The 16,199-nt window shown below is 28.8% G+C and overlaps 1 protein-coding gene across 3 annotated transcripts in view; it reads left to right on the plus strand.

The window, feature by feature from the left end:
- Positions 1-16,199, plus strand: part of LOC107444341 (uncharacterized) — a 246,621-nt gene that overhangs the window by 184,428 nt on the left and 45,994 nt on the right. The window contains exon 1 of one of the 3 annotated variants that reach the window (XM_043046942.3): positions 8,650-9,442. The exons of the other annotated variants lie outside the window; for them this stretch is intronic. The gene's annotated coding sequence lies outside the window, so the exon portion shown is untranslated. Of the gene's footprint in view, positions 1-8,649; positions 9,443-16,199 lie in introns of those variants that run through there. 3 annotated transcript variants of the gene reach the window in all.

A 16,199-nucleotide genomic window follows, 5' to 3' on the forward strand; every position in this document is an offset into this window, starting at 1 on the left:
TTTGATGAAGGATGGACGGACGAGAAGATGGGGCAAGGACCTCCCAATCGATGGTTTCAGGGGCGCCCTTCGGTAAGGGCTGCTTTTTTTTTTTTATTGGTACTATTTTTTTCTATTCCATCACAAAAGCTTGCGTAGATGGGAGGCGTCCACCCTTCAAGCTGTCCAATCATAACATACGAGTAACGGGAATCACTTGGCGAAGATCTTTCATGGTCCATGGATTCGGTTTAGAGATCTGGCACGTGCCTTCATCCTAAATCAGGTAGTTTGGTGCCAGTGTCTCATCAATTACCAGTTTGGTTCGATTTCGTGTGTTCGGGATATTTTGGCTCTATCTGTGATAAGGTAAAGAGAACATCGGCAAATTGGAATTAATGGTCACAGTTGCTGGGTAGAAACACGTAGAATATAAATTAATGGAAAAAGTAGATGGACGAAATCAAAGCAAGGATGTGCAACAAGTTTTAAAATCTTTTTCAATCATTAAAAAAAAAAAAAAAAAAAAAATGTCACATCAGTAGTGCATCGATAATTTCCATACCTTCATTTAAAGATACCGATATTGGATTTCATTCTCACTTTTTAACATTTTATTTTTGAGCAGAAATCCTTAAATTAACATTTTAAAATTTGCATTTTTGATTTTGGTGCTGGTTAAAAGAGGGATTCTCAAAATTGTGCAAAAATATGTGAAAATAGCTTCGAAACAGTAAATAGTCGAATTTGAAAACCCCATTTATTCAAAATTGGAACAGCATATAAGATGTTCCTTGGCTGGTAAGGTACCAAGGATCTTCGGAATCGCAGTAGGATGCTCTAAACACTAGTTGTACACCCCAGTCCAGGAAGAGTTTGGAAGCTTTATATAATCGACGTGGAATGACACATCATGACATAATAATTCTCAATTTCAATGGTAGAAAAAGTTTTAATTTGGAAAATATGGTCTCATTAGATTATTCGGGAAATCACTAATTTTAATTTCATTTTTGCTTATTTCGCTATATCTTAAAAACCTAAAGGCGAATAGAATTTATAAAGCTTCCTGACTCTTGCTATACTGGTTTGTTCAACTATGCTGGTTAGAGCACGCTACTACGAACAAGGAGGTTCGTAGCTCGAATCCTGCCGGCAGTCAACGAACACCTCTATAATAGAATTTTTCCTATTTTGGGGGGGGGGGGGGATTTAAATAAATTATAAAAGACGAATGCTTAAAATTCTATTCAAAATAACAAAATTTATTGCAATTTAATTCAAGATAATGATAAAATTAGTTTTTTGATTAATGCTTTTTACATTAGTTAATAACATATTTTTTATGCTGACAAATAAAAGATTATTTAAGGTATCCGACTACCTTAAAAAAGAGGATTTTCACAAAAAATCACTTTTTTATTTTATTGCTTTATAATAATGCCCAATTTTTCTAGTTTTAAAAACTGTTTTGTTTTTGAATGCACGTCAAGCAGAACTTTAGTTATAGCTATTTTAGTAACAGATGACAGCTGTCTAACTTACCGGAAATTACAAAATTGAAGCCGGTAGTAGGTAATAGTTTCGGATCCATTTCTATTTGTGTCTTTATTTTTCTTAGATATTTAATTTTTAAAAGCTCTTAAACTCACGGCTAATAATCTGAATTATATTTTAATTAGATTTTACGTTTCGTGGTTACTGTTTGTGGGTAACATGAAAAGTTAGCATATTTTCTGATAGTTTGTTTACATTTGAAGCGTACTTTTTGTATCTTGATTTTGATTTGTTTTGAAGAAATTTATTGATTTCTTTCAAAAAAATTTGTTATTTATTTTGATGAATTTATTGAAATGGGTAAAGGACGTACTTCTCAATCTAAGAAACGTAAGTATTACGGTAATCAACATGCCACCAAAAGCGATAATTTGAGTAAAGTTGATTATACCATTTATTCAAAATTGTGTAAAGCAGATGAATCTATTACTTCAAGCTCTTCAAAATTATCGATTTCTATGGATGTCAATAAAGAACTGATGCCTTTGGATAAAAACAATCTGTGTGGCAATCGAATAATTGATATTGAGATCCTAATGGTGATATTAGCTTCATTATGTTGTCCGGTTTGCTATGATAACAATTTGCATTTAGAAGAAAATTCTAGATTTGAGCTATTATAAATATTATAAAAAATATTTTTTACTTCTAATTATTAATAAAAACTATATTTAGACATATATATTAAAGTGTGAAAATACAGTAAGATGGTTGTTTAATAAAAAATTGTTCCTGTGTTAAATGCTTTATAAGTAGTAGACTTTTGATGTTATTCACTAAATACTTTAAAATATCGCTAAATAATACGTTAAAATATCGCTATGTTAAATAAAACTAAGAAAATGTGTGAAGGAATGTGCCCCCTATAAAATATAATAACTTCCTACTGACAAACATTCATAGTTTTTAGAAAAAATTTAATTATAAACTTTAATTGTGTTTTTCTCAAAATGACAATTTTGCTGTTTTTTGTCTACGGAAAACAAGATAACTCAACTAATTATAATAAATTTGTCTTCAAACTTTCAGAGATTGTTTCTTGTATTGGTGGTTATGTAACAGACCTCCAGAATTCAGATAACTGTATTATTTTTTGTTTTATGAGATATTTTGCAGTAGATAATGTGAAGAAAATGTGAAAAAAAATGGAAAAATATGCTTAACACTCCATAAATTTTTTTGATTTCATGCTATCATTTAAGTTGAGGTTCATAACACTTCAGAGGGTTATACGAAACGGCTCAAAAAGTTTGATAGCTGCATGTACAATAGTTTTTTGTGTAGAGTGTTTTCCGTTAATGAGTTATTTTCATTAAAATTATCTAAAAAATACTCTTTAAACAAAAAATTTCCTGTATATTAAAATTTTCTCTATTAAATATGTTTATTTAAATTAATATACAATATAAATTGCAATAATGTTGTGAAAAATATTTATTTTTCAAAAATTTTGTCCCGAAGGTAGTCGGATACCTTAAAAAAAAAAAACTCAGATACTTTTTTTTTTACTATTCGTAAGATTCAAAATTTGTCAACATTTTAGGCATTGTTTTATCCCTAAATTAATATTGTAAATGTAAAATTCTTGTTAGTTAAATAGAAACCAGAATAACTTAAAAATTGTCATGATTTTTGAAATTAACTTCTTATTTTTTATTTATTTATTTATTTTTGTATTAATATTAAAATTGTAGTGTAATAGCTCTCCGAATTTGTTGTTAAACAACCCCAAAAATAATATAAAGTGAAACTTTATTGCAAACTAAAATCAAATCGAGTGTTTACATATACTTAAAGGCTGTTCTTAGATCTAAGCACCAATACTGAAAAATATTACACCATACTCACGTGCATTTGTGCATTACTTGACCATTATTTTGTGCATTACGAAAACACCAATTTGATATATTTTGATATCGTTGGTAAATTGTTTGCAATCTAGTTCGAAATGGAGTGCGATTTTTGTTGTTTAGCACATACTTATAAATCTGTTTTGTTGTTTAGCACATTTTAAATATCTCTCAATTGTATTAAATATGTTTTATATATTTAATTTTAATCTTCATTCATGTTTAAGCCTAATTCGAATTCATTTTAATGTTCTATATTACGCTTGATTTATTAATTATATTTTTAAAATTAGTTTCTGCTAATCGTTTTTACTCTAAATTGTATCATAAAAATAGCTTTACTAACACTAGTGAGCTTGTGACACTTGTTACGTAATACTAAAATTTTAAACATACAATACAAATTTTAGTGTTACTGAACATCGAAAACGGGGCAACTACTTTTCATCAAAAGTAGAGAAACAAAGGTTTTTTAGGTTTTTTAAAGACGCGTGTTTAAAGTATTCAGACTCCAATTATTAAAAAATATGCCTTGTAATTTCATAATTTTATTAATAAGAAAAAATAGTAAACAATTTGGATAAATAATAAAGAAAAATTTATGTAAATTATAAATATACTATTCTTTTGAAATGCGATTAAAGTGTACGGGTGTATATTTCATACTCTACGTTTGAAAAGAAAGTGTACCGAATTTTCATAATTTTATAAATCCGAAAGAATAAGCAATAAGAAAAAAAATAATAAAAAACGTAAATCAGTTATGTATATTCCACCTCCCCCCCCCTTTCTAATAAAGAGTTGTTTTTTTTTATGTCCCTTGTCCTTGGGTACTACATTAAACCACTGTTCGTTTTAACTAAATTATCTAATCCATTATAAAAAAATTAAAAATAAAAATATAAGCGGTGCCTTCTTTCTTCTTTTAAAAACAAAATGAAGGTTGTAAAAAATGACCATATTTTATCTTTACTAACCCCTCTAGTTATTTACTTAGAGAATTTTTCATTATTTACTTTTAATTTTTTTTCCGAAATTTTCCAGAGCATACACAAGGTTACTTGTTTACTTCAAATAATCCTAGACCGGTCGTTACCCTTAAAACCCCCTCCTAGTTCCTTTTTACCGTGGGTAGGGAAAAACTCGCAATTTTTTTTTTCTTCACCCCATCTTTTAGGGCAGAGTAAAAAAAAAATATATTATCACCCCTTGTGCTATATATTTGAGGGAAAAGGGAAGGGTGCTATTTAGGGGTTTAGCATCCTTGGAAGGGGGTACTTGGAAGAAAATGTTTCGAAAGTAATGAAGTTCATTATTAATAAGATGTCTGGGTATTATCAAGACAGTTACCGCTCCTTTTTTTTTTCTTTTAAAAGAAAAAAAAGAATTTTTCGTGGTAAACAACTTGCCTCCTTTCTTGGCCTCCCTGCGTGTTTTCTTAAATTGCACTTTTCTATGGAAAATGTTGTGAAGATTGTCACGAAAAGAAAGATAAAAATGGCTTCAATTTTTGCTCTCGTTTTACAATGGATTGAGAATGGAAATAGTTTGATATTTTCTTTATAACACATTTATGACTGAAATGTCTTGTTTAGTTTTCTTTTTTTTTCCTTGTTTAAAATTTTAGCTGACAAATTTGAGGTAATTTTCACTCCTCGATTTCTGTTTAATACTCTCGACGTTGAATCGTGGTTTATCTTAAAATACCTGGACGTTTAAAAAAAAGAAAAGAAAAAGGAACAAGTATTAAATATTAATTTTAATACAATGTTAGGAATTTTCTAAAATTATGGCATCATTAACAAAGAAAATAACTGTTGAATTTTATTATTCATTATTGTTTTTTTCCCCTCATAATTTTCATGACGTTGAATAGAGACCTATCTTTAGATACTTAGACGTAAAAAAAAAAAAAAAAACTTCATATGTTCAAGAAAAATTAAATGTTAATATTAGTACATGTTTGGCAGTTTTAGACATTTCGGCTTTATTAACGAAGAAAATAAAGCTTATAGATATTAATATTTATGAGGGCAGGGCTGATTGTGCTCCGGAAAAATCCGGATTTTTCGCTAACAGTGATCCGGAAGTTTCCGGAGATCGAAGGTCCAGACGTTTCAAAAAATCATTGATCACAGAAGTTTCCAGAAATCAAATATTCAAAAGTGGAACTTAGAAACACAGTTTATTTTGTTTGTAAGGGAGTGCCAGATACATTTTTTTTATCAGTAAATAGTTATAATCATAAACTCAAGAAAGTAAGACATATTTGTAAATTTTAATTACTTCTCCTAGAAAAACCTAGTCTAAATTTTTTTCTAATTTTTCAATTTAATTTTTTTTTTTTTTAAACTCGGGAAATTTTTCGGAATTTTGACTTGGGCTCACAATCACCCCTGTGAGGGTTATTATTTTTTTTAGTGATTCTTACTAAGTTGAATAGAGACCTAGACACTTAGATGTAAAAAAATGAATAAGAATAAAAATAATATTAATTAAGTATTAAACTCAGCTACGAGAAAAAAATTTCCCAATAAGCGTAGAAAAATGGCAATTATGCTTTAAGATTAATTATTGCTTTGTGCAATATTTACGATACTGCCATATTTGATGTACCCATATGCATTACCAATAGCCGGTAACTTGTGTAAATCAGAACCTGACATTGTTCTACTTGTTGGCGAACTTTGCTTCATGGTACCAATAATTGCTGATTTTTTTAATAACATTCATATTTTCATCTAAAAGATAATAAAGTTTGAGAATTAAAGTTCGTTATCAAAAGAAGATATGAAAAATTAATTATGAATAGTTGGTATTAAAAGGATTCAGTATTAGAGTTTAATAAATTTAAGCTCCTTGAAATTGAAATGCCGTTCGGATGCATAAGAATAAGCATATTTATGTTAAAAATCCATCAATGTTTCCATCGATGAAATTTGGTATTTTCGATATTCTACCAGAACCACATATCTCCCGAATGTTTACAAACAACCCCTTGCCCACTTGTAAACTGTTTGGGAAAAAAACACACACAACCAAATCGGCACTCCTGTTCTCCAGTTATATATATTATGCTATTTTTCATTTCAAGATATGCTGGCTCCTAAAAATTGGTCTTTGTTCTTAAAGGTTTTGCATTTTTGTACCATAAACCATGCGCATAATTTAGCAGAATTCCAGTTGAGTAATTAGAGACAAGAGTCAGGTTTTAATTTCATATTATACTTTAAGTATAGGCTTAAAATTAAAATTTGTTTATCGGCTTATTAATTCTAATGTTAAAAAAAAAAAAATGTGGACTGGTTGTAATGAACACCTGAAGTGTCCAGGAATCCCAGTCACCGTGGCTCCTGAAAAATTGCAGTCGGTGTCCAATATTTAAGTGAAATTTAACACAAAAGCTTCCATAACATTCTGCCGTTTGAAAATTGGACCTAATTTCTGGATAGTTTGCATTTTTGAGGACTCCTATAATTTTGGAGATTTCTAACTTTCTCAATAGCCAGGTTTCTTATTTCGCTTTTTACTTTAAGAAAGTCTCATGATTAAAATTTGTTGGCTGGTTTCATGGACTATAATGCATTTTGCATAACTGCCCACAAAAGGAGAAAAAACATAAGCAGTTCGAGGGTATAAAATTTTTAATTCTTTTTTACATTTGATGCCTATTCCCATTACTATTTAATTCTCTAATTGGTTTGACAAGCCGTGATGGCTCAGGGGATAGAGCGTTCACCTTCCAATGAGACGAACCGGGTTCGACGTAAAATTTCCTCAGTGGTAGATGGATCAGGGGTTAGAGTCCAATCACGCTAACCGCGATATGTTCTCGTGGTTTTCCTCTCCATGCAACGCAAATGTGAGTTAGTTCCATTAAAAAGGCTTCTACGAATGCTAATTTCTACTCAATGCTTCATCAAGAAGTTCCCTTGTCTTCTGGATTGGATTTAAAATTATAAGACTACGGAGTTGGACATTAGTACTTGTAAATCCGAAAAATTGGGTCGGCTGTTCAACGACAGTTGTAAAATAAAATAAAGTTGGTTTGTAATGTGAACTCATAACTAAACAATCCTAATTGAACAATTGAATGAAAAATATTTTTCAAACTACGAACCAGATTTTATACCTATCCATACTATTCGTGAGGAAGTCTACTAACATTGATGAATATGATATTTAAGTCGTGGTTGATCAGGTAATAAAGGGCTTGCGCCTGATTTAGACGGATTAGTTTCGAATCCGCGTATTAGCTGGCATCAGCTTTCACACTGTCGGCATAAGTTTCCCCTATTAAGACGAGTTAGCTCCAATGCTATTAACTAGGTGTTTCCTTGTCTTCAGGGTTCGAATTTACTAAAATATGTAATTGGATGTAAAATCTTCACATGCGCAAAATATTAGGGATTGATTGCATGATCAATGCTAATGGCAAAATATATTTCTCTTCCTACTGGTTTAAACTTATAAAAACTAGACTAATTATTTCATTTAGGGACCGTTCACATATGATATCACGCTTGATGGGGGGGGGGGGAGAAAATATAAAATTGGGATAGTTTGTGACGAGGGTGAGGGAGGGGCACCAAGAAGTATGATATCATCACATATTTTGGTTAAAATCAAAATATTTTAAATCAGCGGATTAAATATTTTTAGATAATTAGTTAGTTAGTTTTTTTTTTTTTTTTTTTTTTTTTGCATATTTTTCATTAAAATAAGTACATATCTAACCATCGTTGTTGTTATGCTCATTAATATCGTTAAAGCACATAATTAAAATTTAAAAATTAAATGTGTAATATGACCTATAATATGTGTGATGAACGGTTACTAAATATGTTATGTCATATTGGGAGACATGTGACTAGAGAGGTAAGGGAATATGAAGTGTGACACTTTGTAAAAAGGGGGAGGAGAGGGTCAAAAATATTAAAGAAGAGTGACACGACATCATTTTTGGACAGTTCCCTAATTAAAAATTATACATAAGTATGAGAACCAGTCATAATGCAGATCAGCACTCTTCATTTCTGTTTTCAAACAGTTGAACTTATTTTGTTCATTTAAATATAGCCTCTCACTATTTCTCATTCCTTCTTTCCAAATTCTAGAATACTTTTCTGTTGTTCATTATTCTTCTGGGGTCTAAGTTATTTAGCCCGTCCCCTTTGAAGAAAACCCGGCCATAAAGTGCAACGACCCTTGGTTCTTCACCCCAAAAAACGGGATGCCCCAACCTTACTCTCAGAAGATCCCCGACCCCCTTTAAAAAAGAACTTTTTTTTTTCTTCTCCATCCCACTCCAGATAGAATCTTTTTTGCGTCCGAGAAGTGAGGAGTTCTTTGCCCCTGGGTCCTTCTATATTTCCCACAAAACACTCCCCCGCTGATTTTTCTTCCATTCCTTCCCCCCCAAGACCACCCCAGTTTTGATCAAAATTGCGCAATAGGCATTGATCATCATCTATTGTTGATGGCACTGTTACGCAATGTTCTACTTTCTGCCTACCCAATCCCAGAAGCTCCTACCTGCCGATGTTGGCATATGTGACCATTTGGCCCGATAATGATATTTTTTCAAGGTTTATTCCCCCTTTTTTTATATCCTTTCCTGCCCAAGTAGTGTGTTTTATTGAATGTCACCGCATTTCCGAAAGTTGCGCCACTGAAAACTGTGCCAATGAATGTGCAATAACCCGAACCCATCATTCTGTAGAATTAATCCTTCACAAACGCGTCTGGGTGCCGGTCAACCCGTTGGCTACATACGCTGAAGACAGAAACACGTTTTCGCTTCCAGTGATTCGATGTCGCAGGGAATTCTGTTTGTTGATATGTTTGCGCACGTTGTTTGTGATTTTATAACTGCTGTTGGAATATATTTGCTTTGAACATTAAAAGAATTAGAATTTTTGTTTTGTTCGAATAGAGTAAGTTATGAGTATTCGAATGAACATTGTTTATAGTTATCGAGTTGTAGTGCTGTAAATAGCACTTAGCTTTTCTTCATTTTCAAATTTGAAAAAACAAATTGAAGAACTTATATTTAGGTAAGTAGTTTTTCTTTTATATTGATAATTCAATTAATATTCTAGTAATATTTTAACAACAAACAAAATATATTTCTTTAAAAAAAAAATTTTTTTTTTTTGGGGGGGGGGATTTAGTTTAAAGCATTATTTAACTTAGAATTTTATTTCGTTGATCTCAAATTATAATTTATCGATAAAGAAAATAGGCTTAACTTTTTAACGCAAAATTTTTTTATTCTAAAAATATTTTTATCGCAAACAAGTTATATTACAGTATTATTTATTTTTTAAATGATGAGAGTTTGGAATTTTTATTTAATGATAAAAAATATATTATTTACTCTTTAATTTTCGTAAATTTTGAAATTTGAGTTAGTCAATTAAAGGATTATACTCTATTCTTTATAAAAAATGCTCATGTTTTATGCTTCAAATTTAATTATAAATAAATAAATAATTTTAAAATTAATGTTGAAAAATGTCTTTCCGTTAACTAATGCGTGTGAAATTTTTTAATGAAAATAATTCAATCATACAGGCATTTTTAAAATTTCTTTTATAAAATAATAAACAAGGTATATTTTATTTTCATGTTTTTTTCGCATTTTGTCTTTTTAATTTAATGTTATGCGAACTAAATAATTATGTTAAACACTTTTTTTTTTAATTTTGGAAATTAGCTTTTCACTCTTTAATTTTAAAAATTAGCTCCTTCGCTTTGTAATTTTAAACAGTCAGAAAAGAAAAGATAAAAAAATTGACTTCTAAATCACACACAAATGTTTTAAAAGTTCGAGAAAAAAAATTATAATAAAGGGGAAAAAAGATTAAATATTTTTGTAGATATTTTATTAATTATGCGGAACTAGATATACTTATCATTGCATTCATTCAATAAAAGTGTTATTTTAGTGCAGATTATTTGTTAATTACAGCGGAATGAAGTGCAATTATCTCCTACCGATTAATTCAAGAAAAGCGTCACTGTTAATAATTGATTCCAGTTTTAATTTTTGTGATTCAGAAAATTAAGCATAATTTAATTGATTTGATAAAATTTTTTTCATGCTAATTGTGTTAAAAAATATAGTAATATATTTATTGTATAAATCTCAATTTTAAAAAAAATTGAATTTTTATCTTTTATTTAAATAAAATTTGACTTGCATTCTGAATAAATTAACTTTATTAATTTGTCGCACTTTTGATTAGTCAATTTTCTTAATTATTCTTTTTTATTTAAATCAATTTCTCAATATCGTTTTATTTAATTAAGAGCAAAAGCTCATTATATTTAATATTCAAGCCTCTCGTTATTTGCAAATATTCTATAAAAAAAAAACAAGGGTTATTTGATTTATGTAAGATTTATTTTTTATATTCTTTGAGGTTTAAGTTTAGGTGATTAATTTAGATTTTTTAGGAAATAATTAGAGTCTATGATTTTTCCATTTTCATTGCAAATACTCGTATATTGCATTTTTCGTATAAATAAAAATAAAGTATTTTAATCAAGTTTTTTTTTTTTTTTTTTTTTTTTTTTTTTTTTTTAATGTTAAAATATTTTCTCTCGTTGAAAAAATTATTAAGTTTTTTTTTTTAACTGTGTACCATTTTGTTATTAATATTTATTTAAAAAAATTTAAAAATATAAAATTAAATTAATAAAAATTGGTCTTGCTGGCTTTGATTTAAATGTATGTATATCATATTTATGTAAATGTGTAAACGATAAAATCATATTAAATGCAATCATAATCGATAACTACTGATTCAAATCCCACCTAATTTCTACTGTAGAACTTATGTAAAATTGTAATAAATACTAAAGACTCTATTTCTAAATATCTCGTCATAAAGGCCTCTAAGAACTATTTACTCTCATAAATGTGAACTGTTTCATATTTCTGAACTGCTCTGAACGATATTATTATAAATTACAATCAATTTAAAAAAAACGAAAGTAGACTATTAAGATGCTCTACCTAAATTTTATTTTATCAGTCAAAATTAAATTTCAACTTTTGATATTAAAATTAAAAAGTTATTTTTTGTCATTGTTTATATCCAATAGTAATTAGTAGAGCCGTGGTGGCTAAGGGGATTGCGCGTTCTCCTTCCAATGAAGTGACCGGGTTCGAATCCCAGCCATGGCCTGTCGACACGAATTCTGCACTCGGCTCGCAATAATCACTGCGCTGACGTAAAATATCCTCTGTGGTAGGCGGATCAAGGGTTAAAGTCCCCTTGCTGTCAGACTAACCATGGGGGGCTTTCTTCGCCATAAAACACAAATGCGGGTTAGTTCCCCAAAAAGTGCTCCACAAAGGCAATTTCCCCCATACTTGATCCAGCAATCCTCTTGTCTTCTGGATTAGGCTCAAAATTACAAGTCGATGGAGTTGAACATTGGTAGCTGTAAACTGAGAAATGGGTCGGCTCTTCAAGGACGTTTATTAAAAAAATAGTAACTAATAATTATAATTTATAGTTATAACAGCGCTATATTGTTAGAAAAAATAGTTATAAATAATATTATAGAACTTCTAGATCTGCATAAATTTGAAAGCAGATCATCCTCTAATAAAAAACTGAAAGTACATCACTTTTGTTGACATTTTTAAAACTAAATTTCATATTTCTTTTTTGTAAATCTAAAATAAACCGAACAAATTACTTCCACTAAAATTCAAGCTCTAGAATTCAATTCATATAGTACTTTATATTATATAATTCAAACTTTATTAGTCATCATAATTCAAATATTGTGTTTTCCCTATATATATAAAAAAATTAAAATTGTACAGATACCATTAAAATGCAACGAAAGTGAAATGGATAAATAATGCAATAGTGTAATTAAAATGTTAGTTTAAAATAAATGATTTGTGCTCAACAGTATACCTCTTATTTGTAATATCTTTAATAGTATCTAATTTTTATTAACAGTGAGAATTGTTATAGAGTTCAGCTTTCCAACGTAGAACTCGCATAATCATGTACGTATCTTCTGTGAATACTCTTAGAGAGGCATACGTACGTCAACGTGTGGAATACTACGTGTAAATGTTAAATGTCTCTAACTACTACATTAATCAAAGCTGTTAAGGCTAGCCGATGCTTCGTTATGAGAAAAACATATAAAAGTCATTTCTATGAATTTCTTTATTAAAAAAAATTATAAGTTATTTAAATTCTAGGAGCAATTAAATTCAAGCTTCTAGCATTTAAATGCTAGACGCAATTAATTTAAATGCTATTAAATGTTATTAAATGCAAGTTATTTAAATGGTAGAAGCAATTAAATAACGTTGAACTTTATTCTGGAGAAAAAAGTATTGAAGACTAATTTTTCTGCTGGCATTATTGTTTCTAAATTTATTTTAGTTTTGTTTGTTTCAAATTTAAAATTTACGAAATAATTTTTTTATTTTTATTAAGAACATTTCAATGAAAGGCTGCAGTTAGATAAAGTATTGTTTTTCACTTCGGCGCTAGTATTTGTTTCGGTTTAATTAAATCCTTCTGCATCTTATGCGATATTTATGTTTCCTATTTTAAAGACGAAAGTAAATACTTCTTATTAATTTGTATTAATTTAAGCGCGAGCTTTTTTTTTGTTTCTTTCTTTTTTTCCTTTATTTTTTCTTTTTTATTGCTAAATTAATTCCATTTTATTTTTATTTCGAACTTAGCTTTAACCACAACTGCAGATTTTTAAAAAAATAGATTTAAAGTGGTTTCCTTAAAAATTTATCCTTATTTTCACGATACCGTTTTAGAAACATTTTTTTCTAGAATATTTCTAATTCGAAGAATATATTTATTAAAATTTGAAATTAAATCTTTGCAAACTTTATTATCTTTTTCATAAGACAGTTTTGTGTGCATATCATGGACGTCGTTAAAGACTGTCTGTGAAGGCGCAGCGTTTTCAAAGTAATTTTAAATCACTGAAAATTATCTCCAACATGTAAGCTATAAGCAAATAAGCCATATTTTGATGAAAATAATTCGTAAAATTTTCTTTTTTTCCTCCTAAGAGAGTCATGAGTTAACTAATTGGTATTAATTTGTTCCATTTAAATTTGTTGCTAGATTCTAATCGAAGCATTTTAATTTTACTAACGTAGGATTCACGCGAGATGTAATTATATTATAAAAGACAACTTTTATTCTTTTGATTATTATAAAAAAATTTGATTTTCCTTTTATTAAATCATAAAGTATACAGCACTGTGTGTACAGTGCTATCGTATAATATACATTGAGGAAAGAGCTTGGTCAAAATTGCTAGAATGAAGTAAAATTTACCGTGTTTCTGTCTCTATGAGAACACCAAAATGTTCTGAAAATTTTACCTTTGTAATGATTTTGAAAAATTGAAAATAAAATATGGTTTTATAATGTGTAATTAAATTTGGTTAAATTTGTTATTTTTATCATGATACCTTAGTGCATGGCATAAAAAACCGTTTATTTGGTTAAATTTGATTTTCAGTTTTGTATTTTTTACTAAATGTGTGGTAATGAACTATAGTTTTCAAAACCATAATTTCCGGTAAAACATATGAACGGAAAAATTACCAAATGAATGGTTAAAATACCGTATATTTTGGATTTACTAACCAAAAATATACCTTTCTTTCATCAGAAATTTCATTACCAAGTAGTACGGTAATTTTTTTCTCCGTGCGGGTTTAGTAATTTTATATCGAATAAATGGTCTCAATGGTTTTGTTATCATATATACAATCCTGCACTTTATGTACCTAAATCGATTTCTCATTGTCAGTTTTGCATAAATATGGCTGAGTTCCGTTCAGAAATCAATTTTTTTATTTCGTAAGTTTTCAGTAACCGTCATTGAGCAGTCGACCCAATTTTTTGGGTTACGACTTTAGGTTTTGGGGATATTTGAGATTATATTAGTTGTATTAATTTTTAAAAAAAATTTAATTCTCAGTTCATAATTTTAAAAAAAAAAATTCTGCGAAAGATATGTATTATCACTTATCACCGGGTAAACATATATATGTAAATATTCTTTTTAAAAAGAAAACTGAAGCAATATCTTGTTTAACTATTGAAAAAAGGTCATCGAAGAAGCTCAGTTTTAGCATTATCGGTATATGCCCTCCCCTTTTTAAGGGCAGAAAATATTATTTTGATAAGTGTAATATTATATCAAAACAAAAATAATAATTTCAACCTGTAGCAGTTTTCGTTTGAGAAGATTGAAAGCAAAATCAAACGGAAGGTTTTTTTTTTTGTATTTAATGATGCCTCTAGGCTCATTGGTTGAATGATAAAAGAGAAATTTTGTGGTTGGCCTACTGTGAAATCCTTGACCTTTTACAAGAATAGTATTCCTGAAATCCGGTTTAATCGAGGAAAAATGTGGACCGGAAATATTTTCTTGATACAGGAATTTTATTCCAATAATGAATTTCTTTTCCGCGGTTGATATTTAGACACGCCTTTTTTTGCGGTTTAGTTCATAACAGTCGGTGGTTTCATTATTTCTTATAAAAATTAGTTCAGTAATTCTTTGGGTATTGCCATACCACGGAAGAAAATTTTCGTCGCAAATTATCTTTCACCTTCATTAGTAAGTTAAAAGAAAGAAAAAGTAAGTTCAGGCTGACCTGGAGTAAGTCATAAAGTTTCAATTGCTGAAAGAAAGAAAAAAGAGCTTCAAAATATTAAAATGCAAACAAATTATTAGAAGCGAACTTCTCCGTTGCGTAATCCTAAGTTATCATCTCATCATTTATTTTCATTTGTACATTTTAAAAATTTTCTTTTCAGTATTTGAAACTTCATGGTTTGCTCTAGGTTCGTCGGAACTCACTTTTTTCTACACTTTAAATTTCAAATTAATAATGAAGGAGGAGAAAGAAAATTTGAGAAGGAAATTTTCTTCCGTGGTTTCGCGGCAAACTTTGAAGTAAAATTTTCAAGTAACCATTTCATTATTATTAGTATTCTATCATTACTACACGGAAAAAAAATTCCGGTAAAATTACCGTACATGGTAATCATAATTCTGGTGAGCAAAAAAAAAAATATTGTAATTCTAAAAATAAAAATTAAATGTACGGTATTTAAACCATTCATTTGATAATTTTTCTGTTCATTTGATAACTGTTCGCCAGAAGTTATGGTTTTTTAATTAAGTTCTTAATACCACACATTTACTAAAAAATACATAGCTGAATAGTAAAATTTATTCGAATAAATAGTTTTTATACCATGCTCTAGGTATCATGATAAAATTGCAAAATTTTATTTACCGCCTTTACCAAATTCTGTATCACGCATTATCATACCATATTTAATTGTTAATTATGCGAAAATAATAACAAGGCGTTTCAGATTTTTGGTGTTTTCAAAGTACCAGAAATACTGCAAATTTTACCTTGTTCTGGTTGTCTTGACAATATTCTTTTCAGTGGAATATTCTATTATAATTATTAATAATAATATTTATTTTTAAATATAAAAGGAATATTATTAATTAATATTCTTAATACTCTTAATAATACTTAATACCAAAAATATCCTAAATATATCGATAAAAACTTATCCCGACTGAATTTGGCTGACAAAAGGGGGGAGACGAAGGGAAAAAGTTCTAAATGTGCTTTCATTCATTTATTTATTTCAAATTTTGCGCACATAAACTGATATTGAAAATTTATATCATTTTATTTATATATTTTGATTTCCTTTTTTTCTTATTTCTGATATTCTTCGAGACATGTAAAATACA

The sequence above is a fragment of the Parasteatoda tepidariorum genome, chromosome 4 (genome assembly GCF_982258835.1).
Source record: "Parasteatoda tepidariorum strain Cologne lab strain chromosome 4, Ptep-v5.0, whole genome shotgun sequence".
In the NCBI taxonomy this organism is placed as follows: domain Eukaryota; kingdom Metazoa; phylum Arthropoda; class Arachnida; order Araneae; family Theridiidae; genus Parasteatoda; species Parasteatoda tepidariorum.